This window comes from Muntiacus reevesi, chromosome 17, assembly GCF_963930625.1.
Source record: "Muntiacus reevesi chromosome 17, mMunRee1.1, whole genome shotgun sequence".
NCBI lineage: Eukaryota > Metazoa > Chordata > Mammalia > Artiodactyla > Cervidae > Muntiacus > Muntiacus reevesi.
Window position 1 is genome coordinate 57,492,990 of NC_089265.1, and position 17,458 is coordinate 57,510,447.

The 17,458-nt window shown below is 45.7% G+C and overlaps 1 protein-coding gene across 1 annotated transcript in view; it reads right to left on the reverse strand.

Annotated features, from left to right (window-relative positions):
* FBXO10 (F-box protein 10) overlaps positions 1-13,980 on the reverse strand; it is a 43,435-nt gene extending 29,455 nt beyond the window's left edge. The window contains exons 1-2 of the mRNA XM_065908015.1: positions 13,862-13,980; positions 10,838-10,929 (exon numbers count right to left, since the gene is read on the reverse strand). The gene's annotated coding sequence lies outside the window, so the exon portion shown is untranslated. The remainder of the gene's footprint in view (positions 1-10,837; positions 10,930-13,861) is intronic.
* Between the last annotated feature and the right edge of the window lie 3,478 nt (positions 13,981-17,458).

Sequence of the window (17,458 nt, forward strand, 5' to 3'; positions counted from 1 at the left end):
CACCCCAATGTTCATAGCAGCATTATTTACATTAGCCAAGATAAGGAAGCATTCCAAGTGCCCAACAACACATGACTGGCTTAAGATGTGGTGTATATGGAAAATTCTTGGCCGTTACTACTTCCCTGGTAAGGAATCTGCCTGCAATGCAGGAGACCCAGGTTCAGTACCTGAGTTGGGAAGATCCCCTGGAGAAAGGGATGGCTACCCTCTCCAGTATTCTTGCCTGGAAAATTCCATGGAGAGAGGAGCCTGACAGGCTATAGTCCATGGGGTTGCAAAGAGTTAGACACAACTGATTAACTATGCAATATTACTCAGCCATCTGCAGTCAGATGGGTGGACCTAGAGAATATCATACTTAGTGAAGCAAGTCACACAGAGACAAATATATGATACCACTTACATGTGGAATCTACAAAATAATACAAGTAAATATATACACAAAACAGAAATAGACTCACATAGAAAACAAATTTATGGTTGCCAAAGGGCAGGGTTGGGGGGAGTAACTTAGGAGCATGGGATTAATAAACTATCAATACTATACATAAAGTGGACTTCCCAGGTGGCGCTGGTGGTAAAGAACCAGCCTGCCAATACGGAAGACTAAGAGACATGGGTTTGATCCCTGGGTTGGGAAGATCCCCTGGAGGAGGGCGTGGCAACCCACTCCAGTATTCTTGCCTGGAGAATCCCCATGGACAGAGGAGCCTGGCAGGCTAGGTCCATAGGGTCACAAAGAGTTGGACACAACTGAAGCGACTTAGCACTCAGCACTCATACATAAAGTAGACAGGCAACAGGAATTTACCATATAGCACAGAGAACTATATTCAGGATCTTACAGCAACATAATGGAAAATAATCTAAAAAATAAGTCACTCTGTATACCTGAAACACAATATTGTAAACCGACTATGTTTCAATTTTAAGAAAAGTAAACACGTTTTGCCTCCTCCCCCTTTTCTTCATCACTGGGGCTTCTGAGTCATGGAATTAAAAGTAACAAATGTTCCCCAGGGCTTGCGCCTGTAAAGAACAGACAACAGCGCGAATCTGTTTAGATGGGAGGGAGCAGGTCCTGAGGCAGGGTTCAAACTGTTCCTTTTTAAATCTGTTCCCAAGAGCGTGAGAACTCCAGGTTTCTGTGAGGTTCCTACCTAGCCACACTGGAGGGATCCGCATGCCTCTGGGCCACCTGAGTGTCCCCAGACTCAGTGGGGAAGGCAGGGGCCATTCCCTTGGGAGACGAATCCTACGGAACCTGGCTCTCAACAAGTAGACTCTATCCCTTCCTTGCCCCTTGAGGCAAATCCTTTAACATCTGTGAGCTTGTTTCCTTATCTGTAAACAGGCTCACGATGGCTATCTTGCTATCCTTCATGAGGATTTTGAGAATTTCCAAAGGAAAATAAATCATTTATTCAACAAATATTCATCAATTGTCTAATTTTGTGCTAGGCACTGTTCCAAGTACTGACAACCAGTAAACAAGACCTTCAGGGACAGAAAGTACATTTAAAAAAATAATAACAGAAATGCTGTGAAGACAAATAAAGCAGGCTAAGGGGTGTACCTGTGTGCGCCCACGTCAAGGAAGGTCTCCGATGAAGTGACATGTGAACAGAGACCAGAGTGCCATCTAAAGCGAGGGCGTGAGATCACCAGAGGCGGTGAAGGTGACCCACGCCTCGCCAGCCTAACACCTAAATGGCATGAAGTGGAAAAGGACTTGATAGAGGAGAGACTGGGAGCGAACACCCTGAGAAAACCATACAGAATTCCGGTCAACATAAGGCGCCGGAATTGAGGCACTGCTGTGACGTCCAGGCTGCCAGTGCTTCCAAGAGGGTGGCGGCTGTGCCATTCAGATCACTGCATATCACGACGGGTCAGCGAGCTGGGGTCAGGAGTAAAACCTCCAGTGGCATCTCTGCAGCTCACTAATGCTCTCGGGAGAGTGCAGTGTGGGCTGGGAGGAAGTGCCGAGTTACAGCATAGGGGCTACTCGATCGAGGACCGAGGCAGCACACGCAGACGCAGGGCGGCCAGGGGACGCGGCATCTGGACACCGGCTGCAGAGCAATTCACTCAACCAGTCAGACATCCTCTGCCCTCAAGGAGCTTGTCGTTTTATTTAAGGCTTCGGTGTGCTGCCTGTCTCCCCTGAGTAAAACGTAAGCTGCTTTGTAAGATGCCTAGAACCATGCCTGGCCCACAGTGGGCGCTTAATAAACACTTACTGAATGAATGAATGGTCACCATCATCAGTTATCTGGTGTACAGTCTTAGAACAGCCTCAGCTACAGAATCCATACTTCGAGACAGATCCTTGTGGAATTTAAAAAAAAAGTAAATAAAACCCAAGTATGTGGTCAACACTTGCTACGTATAAGACTGTGGTGAGCACTGTGAGACAGTCAGAAATAATATAAAGACCTCACCCTCCAGTCTGGCAGGAGACGAAGGTAACACCACCACCTTCCCCCACCCCCAAAAACCAGTACAAGGAAAAAGTGCTCAGAGCCGTAAGAGAGGGAAAGTCTGTGTGTAAAGAATAAAAATGTGACCCCTAGCTGGGGGAATCAGCCCGTCATAAGAGCAGGCAACAAGAACAGCAGGAGCTACTGTTCACTTAGCACGACTGTCTGAAGGGCACACCATTAAGCACGTTTCATGCTTTTATTTCCTTTTATTCTCTCAGCATCTCTTCAAAAGCCTTACAACTCAGAATGTTGTTTCTATGACCTATAAGAACTGGTTAGAAATGCCAACGCTTCGGCACCATTCTGTAACTATTGGATCAGAATTGGCATTTTAACAATTTTACAGGGAATTCGTATGTACTGTATGTTTAAGAAGCACTGATTTAAAACTATTATTGTCTTTCTCTTACACATAAAGAAACTAAGTGAGAGAACTTAGGTGACAAATCACTCTGCTAGAGAGCCTCAGAGCCCCCTTTTGAAGCCAGACCTTACCCCAGTGTCTGGGTTTTTAATCATTAAGTTTCATGGAAGAGCTGACGTCGGAGATACAGGGTGATGTTGGGGCATCCAGAGAAAAGATGAATGGGGACTGTGTACAGAGCAGAGGGTCAGCCGAGCCCCCAGGCAGGAAATTTCGGCTGAACTTCCCTGGCGGCTCAGACAGTGAAGAATCTGCCTGCAATGTGGGAGACCCAGGTGTGATCCTTGGGTTGGGAAGATCATCTGGAGGAGGGCATGGCAACCCACTCCAGGTTTCTTGCCTGGAGAGTCCCATGGACAGAGGAGCCTGGTGGGCTATATAGTTCATGGGATCGCAAAGAATCAGACACGACTGAGCAACTAATCACAGCACAGAGGATACAGGAAGAAACGCAGTCTGGCTGAAGCTCCGGGAGTCTAAAGGGGTCAGGGAGAAAGATCAGCTGGTTCAGGAAATGCAGAGTTTTTGTTCACTTGAGGGCAGTAAGGAGCTGCCGTGAGTCCCAGCACAGATGGCCCTCCCCATCCTGAGACGAGTCAGACAAAAAGGACCCAGTCAGCTTCTAGTCCGGGTCTGCCTCTCCCTCACTGGAGAGCCTTGAGGGTGGGACAAAACAACCCTGCCTTCCTGTCCCATGTTTGTATAATGAAGAAAACGCACTTACTTCCTACCTAGAGGAGGCCACATCAGTATATCAAAGTGGCAGGAATTTTGCTTTTAACAACAAAGCAGGGGAAAAGAGTCAAGACAGTTCAGGATTCTAGTATTTCAAAGGAAAAGCGAAGAGATTTTCCTCCCCTGTTCTGAAGCATACTAAATACAAACTGTATTAGTTGAGGAACCGTAATAGGTTAATGATTTTAGACTTTTCTTCAAATCAAGTACATTTCCTAGAGCTTTGTTGATCTTAGTTTGAAAGTACACAGACATTAAAATACAGAGAACCACGAAAGAGCTCCCTACACATACCTACACTTACACATGTACACACTCTATTGGAAAATGAAATAAAGCTTAAAACTTTGAAGATGACAGATCTCATGTGGGCTTTTTATCATTTCTTCAAACCTCAGTGCTCTTCAGCCTGAGAAACAACCAACTGTTTCTTACTTTCTGCTTTGAAATTTGATGACACAGACAAGAATTCTGTGTTCCGGCACCTTTACAGGGCTGAGTGTGCCTGGGAGCTATAAGGACCTGCTTTCTCTCCTTCAATGCACTGCCATTTATTCTCACCTAGGAGAGTGCACTGGGTCAGGGAAATCCAAAATCTGGATTTGAATCGGATTCTAGCTCACCGGGTGATCTTAAGGGGGCAGGGAAAGGTTGAGGGCTTGCTAAATGCCAGGTGCTTTTTATATGTCATCTCAGTAAGCACTTCTAACCACCCGAGAGGTGGCGGTCCTCTCACACCCGATTCTAGGAATAAAGGTTATCCCATCTTTTATTCAGCAAGCAGTACAGCCATTCCCAGCCTGAATTGAGTCCAAAGCCCCTGCCTCCTAGTTTCCTTTCTGAGGTTCTGGGATTCCTAACTCGTGCCATGATGGTAAAGGACCTTCTAACCTCACCATTACACAAAACTCACAGGTCATGAAATAAGCATGAATTTACTCCTGCAATTATTATGCACTAGAGTATCACACAGTGTCTGAGCAGGACTCGTTAGGAAGCCTGAGCCAAAGATCTAGGACCTCAAGCCAGTGTTTGTGAGAATCAAGGCTCCTGAGCCCAGCAGCAGGCCTCTGGCCAGCAGGCAGCAAGTGCGGCAGCCTTGCAACCTTCAACCGACCCCAAGCAACCCAGATGTTCTGGCGGCCGCCCTCTGGCCTCCTCCCAGGCGGCTTGGTCTGCGGAGGAAACCGATCTTACGTCTTTCTCACCACCTCCTGCCTCTCACTCGGCCACATACAGCTTCCCAGAAATTTCTCTTCAATCACTCTCAGCGTGAGACAATTCCACACCAAGTGATTATTACTTTACACCTGAGATCACATGCTCAGTGGAGTCCAAGCATCTGGGTCTCAGCTTCCTCATCTATTAAAGGGGGGAAGGATAATAAAACCCTCGGGAGTTGTGAGAATACAATGAGACAATGAATGGAAATCACTGAACATTGCACCTGACACATAGTAAACACGCAATAAAGTGATGAATTCCCTCTCTGTTACTGACTCTTTCCTTTCTCTAAATTCCTTTCTCTTTCTGTACTGCCTTTGAATCAACCCTCCAACATCTTAGAAAAACAAATCATAGTAAGTGATGGTTTTCTGTACTGAGATAAGATACAAGGAGAGCAGAGACGGAGTGGCGGTCATGGCCGCCCTTCCTGGCCTACAAAGCAGACAGCCCCACCAGGCCAAGCGGCGGGTGCAGAGGATTCTTACTGCAACAGAGCCACCTGATGCCACTTGATGGCAAAGAGAATGAGGTTTCTTTTCAGAACAGCATCACTGAGAAAGAGCACAGGCAGCAATAGAAATCCACCCATGCCGGCACTGACCCTAAGTTCTGAGTGTCTGTTCTAGTGAGTCTCCTGACTCCAAGAGCTAGCAACAGAGAGCTTATCACGAGGGTTTATGTGGCATTTGGGGGGATGGATTTTAAAGGAAACACAAGAATAGAAACAGTAGGTCTGGGTTTCCCAGAGTCTAGAATGGTCTGGATCAATGGCAGCCCCGAGGCCCGCAGCACCTGGAGTGTGGGTCTTCACTCTTCACATGACTCCGCCCCTCTTCAAGGATCTCCTCTGTTCTCCTCTGGTTTGGAGTCTACAAAACATTTCTCTCCTTCATTACTTCTGCTTCCCCCTAAGATCAGCTAGCCAGGGCTCCTCGAAGGCTGGACTCCACCTCATGGCTTCTCTCTCTATACCATTTCAGCTTCAATTTCTGTAGCTAAGTGTCCTTCTGTATCCCCAGTTTAAATGTCTAAGAGAACACACGTCTTCTTTTACACTGGGTCACATCACAGGTCCCCGGTGAGGCCAGCAATTGGCTGCTCTTGGATCTAATGTCCATCTCTGGTTCAGTACGTTTTGAGCAGGGTGTAGGGGTAGAGCAAAATTTTATGGTAGAAACACAGCTGTTTGGGGCTGCCACTCCATGAACAGGAGTTACGGATGTAGAAGTTTCTCTTAGGGCTGTGGGAATGGCAACCACCACGGCTGACGTGTTGAAAACATCTATTCACACTAGAGCCCCACACGTCTGCTGTCAACCACGGAGATGTCCTCAACCAACAACGCCAAGGTGCCCAGAGTGAGTGAGGAACTGTTGACCAGCCTCCTCCTTCCTTGTCAGCGGGCTCGTAAGCAGTGACGTCCTCCCACTCTGTTCTTGTAAAGATTAAATGCCTTAATTCCAACTGCAACCTCTCCACCCCCTTGAGCCTCTGTATCTCTCCGTCAGCCCTTGCTCAGTGCAGTGGACTGCGGTAGCTGCAACTTCCGTCTGCCCGGCACGCGTTCCCTCTTCACAATTTGTATTTACTGTCGGCTGTGCTGGGTCTTTGCTGCTGCACACGGGCTTTCTCTAGTTGCTGCAGGTGGGGGCTACGCTCTGTGGCGGCTTCTCCTGTTGCAGAGCGCGGGCTCTGAGTGCACACGCCTCGGTAGCTGTGGTGCCTGGGCTGAGCTGGCCCTCAGGATGTGGGATCTTCCTGGACCAGGGATTGAACCTGTGTCCCCTCCACAGGCAGGCGGGTTCTTAACCACTGGACTGCTAGGGAAGTCTGCACCTTCCTTCTTGTGGTTTTTTTTAGAAGAACCCCACTCCCACTTCATTTAGTCCTGAGTCCAGGGACTGTCATGCAAAGTGCTTCAGCCCTTCATCACAGAGGATGGATCTCTGGCCCAAAGAAGATGATCAGAATAAACCATCCCCCCTTGCCAGGCATGGGGACAACTCAGATGAGTCCATCTGAGGGACGAAGCCAAACCAAGACAAACAAGGTTATATGACTATAAGAGATAGAGAAAGCACCCTAAGAATATTTTTGGGCCCCTGGATCCAGCTAGGCAGTTTTATAAGCCAAGAGACTTTCTTTTTAAAGTTAAGAGTGCCTAAACTGGTCACTTGCAACGAAGAGAGTCCTGACAGGTACACACAGAGTTTTCTCAAGGAAATTCTTTGCTCTCTGACTTTTCTCCTCCCTTATCTCACTTGTTGCATCTCCCGGTCCTGAAATGGCTCCACTCAAAGCTGATACACTGTATTATAACAAGTCTACCGTTAAGCGGCAAAGGAAAAGACAGTTCAAGTGGCCTAAGGTCTTGTAGCATCCAAAAGGAGAGTAGAGATATTTATCATTTCCATAATTTGTCAACTTTGGTTAAATTAAAATATCAAGGGTAGCCACTAAAAGAAGAGCAAGAAGAGCATAATGTCCAAACTAGAAAGAAGGGGGGAAAAGCAGTGATTGAAAACACCCTCCCCAAAAGGAAAAAGAGCTAAAATAAACGGAGCACTAGTAGGACAAACACACAGTGAAAGCATAAAATATGACGACAAACTTAAACCTAAATACATCCGTGGCTGTTTTAAATGAATATGGAGTAAACATTCCAGTTAAGAGACAAAAATTATAAAAAACCAAAACCCAACTATATGCTATTTATAACAGGCATCCACACCCAGAAACAGAAAGGGTGAAACAAAAAGGACAGGAAAAGATATACCTCGCATAAATTAACCAAAAAAGATGGTATAGCTACACTGGCATCAGATAAAATAGAGCTTAAGGCTAAAAAAGCTTCTTTACTTGAAATAAAAAAGGGCAACTTCATAAATGATAAAAGGTTAGTACACTAGGAAGTATAACAACTTCATATTTGTATGCACTTGATAATTGGGCTCAAAGATATAAAAGCAAAAAAATTAACAGGTAAAACAGACAATTTCATTATCATAGTTGTATATTTTAACACATTTCTTTATAATAGCTAAGATAAGCAAAAAAATCAGTAAGGATCAAGATTTGAAAATAATTAATAAACCTGATCTAATGGCATTACACAGAACTATTACAGAGAATCCAATAATTAAAGAATACAAATTATTTTCAAGCGCACATGTAACACTTATAAAAACTCAAAACAGAGCCCTAACAGAAATTTCAACAAATTTGAAAGATTAAGATTATACAGAACAAATTCACTGACTACAATCAATTAATAAAAGACAAGAAAATACTCATATCCTTGGAAGTGAAGAAAACATTTCTAAGATTCCTATGAGTCAAAAGGGCAATCACAGTGGGAACTAGAAAGTGTTTAGAAATAAATGATTAAAATATTACATATCAAAACTCATGAGCTCTGGCTAAACAGTATTTGGAGAAAAGTGCTTGATCTTAAATGTAAAGAATAAAAATAAAAAGTATAGAACTTAATGAACTAAGCACCCATTTCAAAAAGTTAGAGGAAAAATTAAAAAATATGCCAGGAAAGTAAAATTCTTTTTAAAAAAAAGCAGAACTTCATGGAATAGAAAACCCAACCATGGAGAAAACCAATGAAGACAAAGGTTGGTTCTTCAAAAGGAAACTCCAGCCCAGGTTGGATGCATGAGACAAGTGCTCAGGGCTGGTGCACTGGGAAGACCCAGAGGGATGGGACGGAGAGGGAGACGGGAGGGGGGATCGGGATGGGGAACACATGTAAATCCATGGCTGATTCATGTCAATGTATGGCAAAAACCACTACAATATTGTAAAGTAATTAGCCTCCAACTAATAAAAATAAATGGGGGAAAAAAAAAGAAAAGGAACCTCTACTGAAACTCAAAAAGAAAAAAAAAATGAAACTCAAAAAGAAAAAAGAGAAGGCATAAGAATGAAATCAGATGGAAAGAGGATGTTGCAGACATGAAAAGGGAAAGGAAATATTACAAACTTTATATAAATAAATTTGAAACTTTAAAAGGGACAAATTCCTGAAAACTATTACTTAAGAAAACTATTAAACTATTCTTTAAGAAGAAATTGAAAAACTTGTCCTAGAAGCACTAAAAACATTGACTCTGTAGTTGAAAATAACATAACAAAATAAACTTGCAGACCCAGGTCGCTCTGTCAGAGTTCTCTCTTACATTCTCTCTTTGTTCAGGGGACAAAGGAGGGAAACTAACACGGATGGTGGAAGTGGAAGATTACGGGCATGATTTGATCTTTGGACCAACAGTAGTGGCAGGGACTTGCTTGTCCCACTAACCTTATACTTGTGAGTTTCCCCAGAAACTGTGACTGACCAGAATCCTGGAGAGGCTGTACCTGGATGGAGTGACGCTGATGTAGAAGGCAAAGGTTTGACTATAGGCAATATCACTGGTGCCCCACCCAGATCCTCTTTACTGCCTAGCGCACCCATCCCCCAGATAGAAGTGTCAGCTGCTAACAACACACTGATGTCTCTTCTCCAGAAAACTGCCACCTCACCTAGTTATCCTTCTCTTCCTCTCCTCCCTCCATCCTGCTTCCCTCATCCTCCTTTTCCTGACCACTTCTTCCAATGCATCATTTGAGTGTTAATCCCCACTGAGGTCCTGCTTCAACAGAACAGGGTCTAAGATAAACAGCTAGGAGGATGAAAAGAGTCACAGAGCAGGAGAAGGTACTTTTAAAACATATAACTGACAAGGACCCACTACCCAAAATTTATACAGAACTCGGATAAATCAATAAGAAAAGCTGAAAAACAGGCAAAAGACTGAATAGGCAGCAAACAACAGATGTCATCTGATTAACCAATAAAAAAGTGCTCATCAGTAGTAACCATGGAAAGAGAATTAAAACCACTGAGATATCAATAAAAACCACCTACAAGAAAAGTTTAAAATTTTTAAATTGACAATACCAAGTCATTGCAAGGATGTGAAAAAACAGGAACTGTTATATATTGCTGGTAGCAAAGTAAATTGGTACAATCACTTGGAAAACCGTTGGCATCATCTAGCAAAGAAATTCTACTTCAGCATATATAACCTAAAGAAACTCATTCACAGGACTTCCCTGGCTATCCAGTGGTTGGGACTCTGATTTCACTGTAGGGGGTGCGGGTTTGATCCCCGGTCAGGGAACTAAGATGCCACATGCTAAGCAGCACGGCCAAAAAATTTTAAATAAAATAAAATGGTTAAATGGTGAATTAAAAAAATAAATACATAAAAAATTAAGAAACTCATTCACCTACACAATAGAAAATGTCTAAGGATGTTCATGGCGGCACTGTTCTTTGCATTTAGAAACTATAAGATAAAATACTTGTAAATACAAGGATGAATAACACTACTGTGACATATTCATATCATGAAACACTGCTAGCAATGAAAATAAGTGCAGTCATCACATGGATTCAGCTCACAAACAAGCTGAGCAAAAGAGGCAAACACAAAAAGCATACAATATGATTCTACACGTATAAAGTTAGAAACCTAGTAAAAAGAGTAACTATCTCTGAGAATGCAAACATAGGTGACAAAACTACAAAGAAAAGCAAAGAAATGATTATCACCAAAGTCAACATAGTTTCTTCCAAGGAGGCGGTTTTGATTTGGAAGGGGGTGCTATGAACTACTGGCAATGTTTATTTCTTGACATAGGTGGTAGTTACATGTGTATTTTCCTTAGAACCGTTAAACTATACATTTATGGATTTTACCCACATGCATTCTTGTTGTATTTCTCTCTCTTTTTTTAGGCTGTGCCTGAGACATGCAGGATCTTAGTCCCCCCGCCAAAGATTGAACCCGTGCCCCCTGCAGTGGAAGCATGGAGTCCTGACCACTGGACTTCCTGTGTCACATACTTTTAAAAGTTTAAAACAAAGACAATAAAATAAACATACTGATTACTGTTTGACTCTTACCTATGAAAAGCGAGATGAGTGGGCACCCAAAGTCCTGGAGGAGCTATCTGGTTGAAGGTTGGCATTCCTGAGTATTCTTGGTAGGCAAAATCCTGGAGAGGAATAAAAGCGATTTGCCAAAAAGCCACGGGTTAGGGTTAGGATGAGAAAGGATTCAGCTCCCAAACCCTGAGAAAAGTTTTGAAAATACATAACTCTACTGGGTGGTCTGAGGTGACCCCGACCGAGGCTGCCTCTATGTGCTTCCCAAATAGGGGGGCCCGGGGGAACCCAGCTGAGTGACAAGCTCCACACATGGCCCAGAGTTTGGCCCTTGGGAGAATGGCTAAGCACGGCGGCATAAATTTTAAAAGCTCCAACCCTGGAATCCAAGCACGGGATCAGCTGGCAAGGCCGTGGTCCAAGGAGGGCAGTGAGCATCAGTGGACACGCTCCCTTAGATGGCGCAGGACAGCTGTTCGATAGTAACACGACACAGCTGTGTCAGAAACCACGTGGGCAGGCTGCTCGGGCTACTGTTCCCTCCCGTCTGGACAGTAAGACTGACTTCTCTGGACTGTCTGAGCCCCCAGGGGGCTTGCAAGTGGGAGACTTCGTAATTCTCACTAATGGGGGCATTAAGAGACTTGGGAGATTATTTGGAAAAATAAAGAAATATGGGGCTGCTTAGAACCCAACTGGTTTTGAAATGCGATATAGGGTTAAACATCCAAAATGAAAGACAAAATCTCAACCAAATGAGTCTGCTTATCTACTTTCATCTACCTTTATGAACGTATCATCATATGTACAGGTAGGAACTAACACATCCCTAGGCTAAAAGAACGACTAACGAGAGAAATAAGGAAACATTTCAAAGAAAGCCCATGATAGGTGACTTAAGAGAAGGTTCTTTCATTAAGGTAAGCTGAAAGGACAAAATGCTTCTTGTACTATTATTATTATGTTACCGACACACGCAGAAGGAATTTGTTTCTTTTACATCTTCCTTGAAAAGCATCTCAGTATATGATTTCCTCTTGGTTGCCCAGGACGGCATCTTTACCACCTCTCCTGCTCCCAGTCTCCCTCTTTATCAGAGCCCCACTGATTTGCCCCTTCCGATTATCCCTCTAAAGATTCTGAGATGCCTACACCAGGGTCTATACGTGGTGTTGTCCTGTTGTTTTTTTTTTTCCTGTTTCTACTTGTTACCACTCTTCTTGGCCCTGCCACTGGTAGATGTTTGTTAAAGCAAAGAAGGAAAGAGGCTGGGAGGGAGCAAAGGATATTATGGCTGCACTGCAGCTGAAAAAAATAGAGAACCACCATCAGAAAACAAACCGCAGGGAACTGGGGCCTACCTGACCACGGATCAAAGCTACTTGTGCTATCATAACAACACAGTTCAGCTGATAACCATGGAAACCAAAATGCAGGCACCGTGGTGAGGGTGGCTCTTTTCAGAAATCTAAAGACAATAAGAGGCCTGCCTGAAACCAGAAAAAGAAACCCAAGCACTGCGCGCGCCCGAGGAGATCCTTTACTAAAAGGCCTGGCAAAGCAGCGTTTTCTACACTCTCTAAAAGCTCACCAGGCTTCGGCAAGGGCCCTGGGACCGCTGGGGCTGCTCACGAAACTATTCAGGCCTCTCGCTGTGCATCGGTCCCTTGGCGCCAGCTGCTATGAGGAAGGCTCACTGGGACCTATTGTTATTTTAAAATGTACTAAGAACTGGCAGAGGAATATGTATGTGTGTATTTCTTCTCCAGACCCTATTAGGCACACCAGCACACAATACGCGCTCCATATTTCCTTGTTGAATAAATGAAGACATCAGGTCCAAATTCAGGGAAAGTACAGCATCTGGTAAACAGGGTGCCTTCTTTCCACCACCCAGGGCCAACATCCTGTCGGGTCCTGAGAAAATCAAAGTCCTGTCCTCAGCTCTGGGGCCAGTTTCTCCCTTGGCCAAGGAGACACCAGAGGAGATGGTTTCCCAGGCATCTTCCAGCTCTGACAGCCCATCACTGCACTGTGCTTTTTTTTGGTGGCAGAGCACGCCTGGCACTTCTCCTTCCCCTCAGAGGGAATCTGATCCCCATCTGCTCCAATACATTAGTGTTCCCATCCTCACTGACTCACTTGGTAGAAACAACAGGTTCACATGCCAACTGCAAACGAGACGGCAAAGGGGGCCCAGACAGAAATGGGGAAAGAGCTCCAGTTGGGCCCGCTCGTAGGAAATCAGTACAGCACTCTTTTTAGGAATAAACGCACAGAAACGGAAGTGTGAGGGTTCTAAACGTGCGTCACCTGGATGACTCTCTAGCTCACTAATGTAACACTTGGACCAGTAGCAAGTTATTGAGCATTTCTGTGCTGGACACGGTGCTAAGCCCTATCACACTTAAACCCCACAACGACCGCATGAGCTAACTGCTGCTGGTATCTTCTAACAGGTGGGGCTCTATCCGGTGGAGGTCGCACGGTGAGTGGCAGAGCTATATGAACCCAGGTGTAACCGACACCCCGAGCTCTGGCTCTGCAAACGGCTTTTCCACCTGTTCTGCACCGCAGTCCTGTGAGCGAGGCAGGGCAGGGTGGTCCGCTTTACTTTAAAGATGGAGAAGCCAGTCTCGGCAGAGGCTCTGCGATTCGCACAAAAGGCAGAAAAAAGGAGCCCCTCGAACACGCGCTCCTGCGTTCCCAGACGAGGGTTCTCTTCCCAGCCTCCTCTTCGACTTCACTCACAGACTCGCACAAGCTCCAGGCTGGAGGCAAACGCAGAGAGCCACCTTCCCGGCCGCGTTTCACACGCGGGGAAGCCAAGGCACAGGCGTTCTCCGGCGCAGCTGAGCGCGGGGCCGCGAGGGCAGCCCTCCCGGGGCGGCCGGGGCCGCGGGCTCAGACTCCTCGGCCGGCAGGCTCGCGAGGCGCCCGAGGCCCCCGGGAGGCAGCCCGCGGGCGCCCGAGCCCCCTCCCCGGGCCGCCCCCCGCTCCGGGGCCAGGGCATCCCGGGGTCGCGGGCTGTCTCCCCCTTACCTCGCCGGGAGCTGTCCGGGGCGCGAGCCCACAGCACCGCGGGCCTCGGGCGCCGGGGCCGCGGCCACCTGAGCGGCGAGGGCTGCGGCGCGCGGCGGGGGCGGGCGCGCCTCGAGCCCCGCCTGGGGGCGGTATCCGCGGGGCCGGGGCGGGGCGGGCGCCGTCGCGGGGAGGGGACGCCGGGAGCGGCGGGCGCGGCCGGGCTGGGCTTCCGGACCCCCGCGGCGGGAAGGAACGCGGAGCCTCCGCAGGGAGGGTGGGGAAAGGGAGACGTGAGCCGGGCGGATGAGGCTCCGACGCTACGAAGTCCAGCTCGCGGAAGGACGAGTAAGGCTGGGACTGCATGGCCCCGCTGCAGCAGAAATAGAATCGGTGGGTGGAAACTGCAGGCAGGCGACTGGGGTCGTCACCATAAAGATTCTCCCAGTCACGTTACCTACCGGTGTGATAGGCTGTTCCCGGAGGTAATGAGCAACTTTGTAGGTGTGCATAGAGGGGCTGGTTCATTCATTCTACGAACTGGCCGCTGGCCATGGTCCAAACAATATGCTGGGACTATATATTAAATAATTTTATGTATCCACACTACCGGTAACATAGTGTTCGTTGCTGCTGCTGCTGCTGTTATGGGCGCAGACGTGAACAAAGCTGATGTGGCTTCTATCTTCCTTTAGTTAATTTCTGAGTGGAGAAGGTAGACATTAATCAGATACCATTTAAATAATTTGTAGTAACTGCGTGGAAAGAACCCAGATTTAAAACTCGGGGGCAAGGGAGGGAGGTCAGGAGTTAGCCAGACGGAAGAGAGGCTGGTAAAGCCTGTGTGAAAGCCTTGGGTGGGGTGAAGCAGAGGAGAGAAGATTGCTCGTTGGGTAAATGGAAGATGTCCAGTTTGTCTGAAGCTTATTGTGTTGACAGAGAACAGTGTAAGTGAAATTAAAGCCAGGTAGGGATCAGATCACGGGACATTTAGTAATTCACAATAAGGATTTTAAAATTTTATGTAAAAGGAAGGCAAAGAAGGGGTGAAGGATATGGGTGATTTGACACCCGCCCCCCTCCCTTTTTTGAAGTATGATAGGAGTCGTGGGGAAGATCCTTTGAAAAAGGAAATGGCAACCCACTCCTATTTTCTTGCCTGGAAAATTCTGTGGACATAGAAGCTTGGCAGGCTGCAGTCCATGGGTTCACAAAGAGTCAGACCAAACCTTAAAAAAAAAAATAAAAGTATGCCATCTCCTATGTGGAGAATAGACAAAAGAAAGAGTGGAAGCATGGAGATTGGTTAAAACTTGGACTGGAGTGATGGTAGTGAAGATGGAAATAGATTCAAAGGACTTTTTTGAGGTAGTCAGCCTCAAGGCTTCATGGGGGAATCTAGGGGGATTCCCCAGTCTTTTAACTTAACGTGTCTGGGCCCATGAAAATGCTATTTTGTGAACTATTATCAGTATCAGTTGCTCAGTTGTGTCCAATACTTTGTGACCCCATGAACCGTAGCACGCCAGGCCTCCCTGTCCATCACCAACTCCTGGAGTCTACCCAAACCCATGTCCATTGAGTTGGTGATGCCATCCAACCATCTCATCCTCTGTCGTCCCCTTCTCCTCCTTCCCTCAATCTTTCCCAGCATCACAGTCTTTTCAAATAAGTCAGCTCTTTGCATCAGGTGGCCAAAATATTGGAGTTTCAGCTGCAGCATCAGTCCTTTCAATGAACACCCAGGACTGATCTCCTTTAGGATGGACTGGTTTGATCTCCTTGCAATCCAAGGGACTCTCAAGAGTCTTCTCCAACACTAGTTCAAAAGCATCAATTCTTCAGCACTCAGCTTTCCTTATAGTCCAACTCTCACATCCATACATGACCACTGAAAAAACCATACCCTTGACCAAACGGACCTTTGTTGACAAAGTAATGTCTCTGCTTTTTAATATGCTATCTAGATTGGTCATAACTTTCTTTCCAAGGAGCAGGTGTCTTTTAATTTCATGGCTGCAATCACCATCTGCAGTGATTTTGGAGCCTAGAAAAATAAAGTCAGCCACTATTTCCTCATCTATTTGCCATGAAGTGATGGGACTGGATGCCGTGATCTTAGTTTTCTGAATATTGAGCTTTAAGCCAACTTTTTCATTCTCCTCTTTCACTTTCATCAAGAGGCTCTTTAGTTCTTCTTCATTTTCTGCCATAAGGGTGGTGTTATCTGCATATTTGAGGTTATTGATATTTCTCCTGGCAATCTTGATTCCAGCTTGTGCTTCATCCAGTCCAGCATTTCTCATGATGTACTCTACATACAAGTTAAATAAGCAGGGTGACAATATACAGCCTTGAAATACTCCTTTTCCTATTTGGAACCAGTCTGTTGTTCCATGGCCAGTTCTAACTGTTGCTTCCTGACCTGCATACAGGTGTCTCAAGAGGCAGGTCAGGTGGTCTGGTATTCCCATCTTTTGAAGAATTTTCCACAGTTTACTGTGATCCACACAGTCGAAGGCTTTGGCATAGTCAATAAAGCAGAAATAGATGTTTTTCTGGAACTCTCTAGCTTTTTTGACGATCCAGCAGATGTTGGCAATTTGATCTCTGGTTCCATTGCCTTTTCTAAAACCAGCTTGAACATCTGGAAGTTCATGGTTCACATATTGCTGAAGCCTGGCTTGGAGAATTTTAAGCATGACTAGCGTGTGAGATGAGTGCAATTGTGTGGTAGGTTGAGCATTCTTTGGCATTACCTTTCTTTGGGATTGGAATGAAAACTGACCTTTTCCAGTCCTGTGGCCGCTGCTGAGTTTTCCAAATTTGCTGGTATATTGAGTGCAGCACTTTCACAGCATCATCTTTTAGGATTTGAAATAGCTCAGCTGGAATTCCATCACCTCCACTAGCTTTGTTCATAGTGATGCTTCCTAAAGTCCACTTGACTTCACATTCCAGGATCCAGGAACTATTATAAGGGGAATATATTGGGGGGGTGGGTCAAGAACTAAGTGTTGAACTTGTTAAATTTTAAATGTCTGTGTGTCAGCCAAATGGAGATCAAAAGATATTTTGATACAGACCTCTGGATTTTGGAAGAAAATGTCAACTATAGAAATCTAACCTAAAGAACCTTGAAGACCTATGAGACCTTCTAGAACACTAAAAAAAAGATGCCCTTTTCATCATAGGGCACTGGAATGCCAAAGCAGAAAGTCAAGAGATACCTGGCGTAACAGGCAGATTTGGCCTTGGAGTACAAAATGAGCCATGGAAAAGGCTAATAGAGTTTTGCCAAGAGAACAGCATTGGTCACAGCAAATACCCTCCTCCAACAACACAAGAGACAACTCTACAGATGGACATGACCAGATGGTCAACACCGAAATCAGATTGATTATATTCCTTGCAGCCGAAGATGGAGAAGCTCTATGCAGTCAACAGAAACAAGACCAGGAGCTGCCTGTGGCTCAGATCATGAACTCCTTATTGCAAAATTCAGACTTAAATTGAAGAGAGTAGGGAAAACCACTAGACCATTCAGGTATGACCTAAGTCAAATCCCTTACGAATATACAGTAGAAGTGACAAATAGATTCAAGGGATTAGATCTGA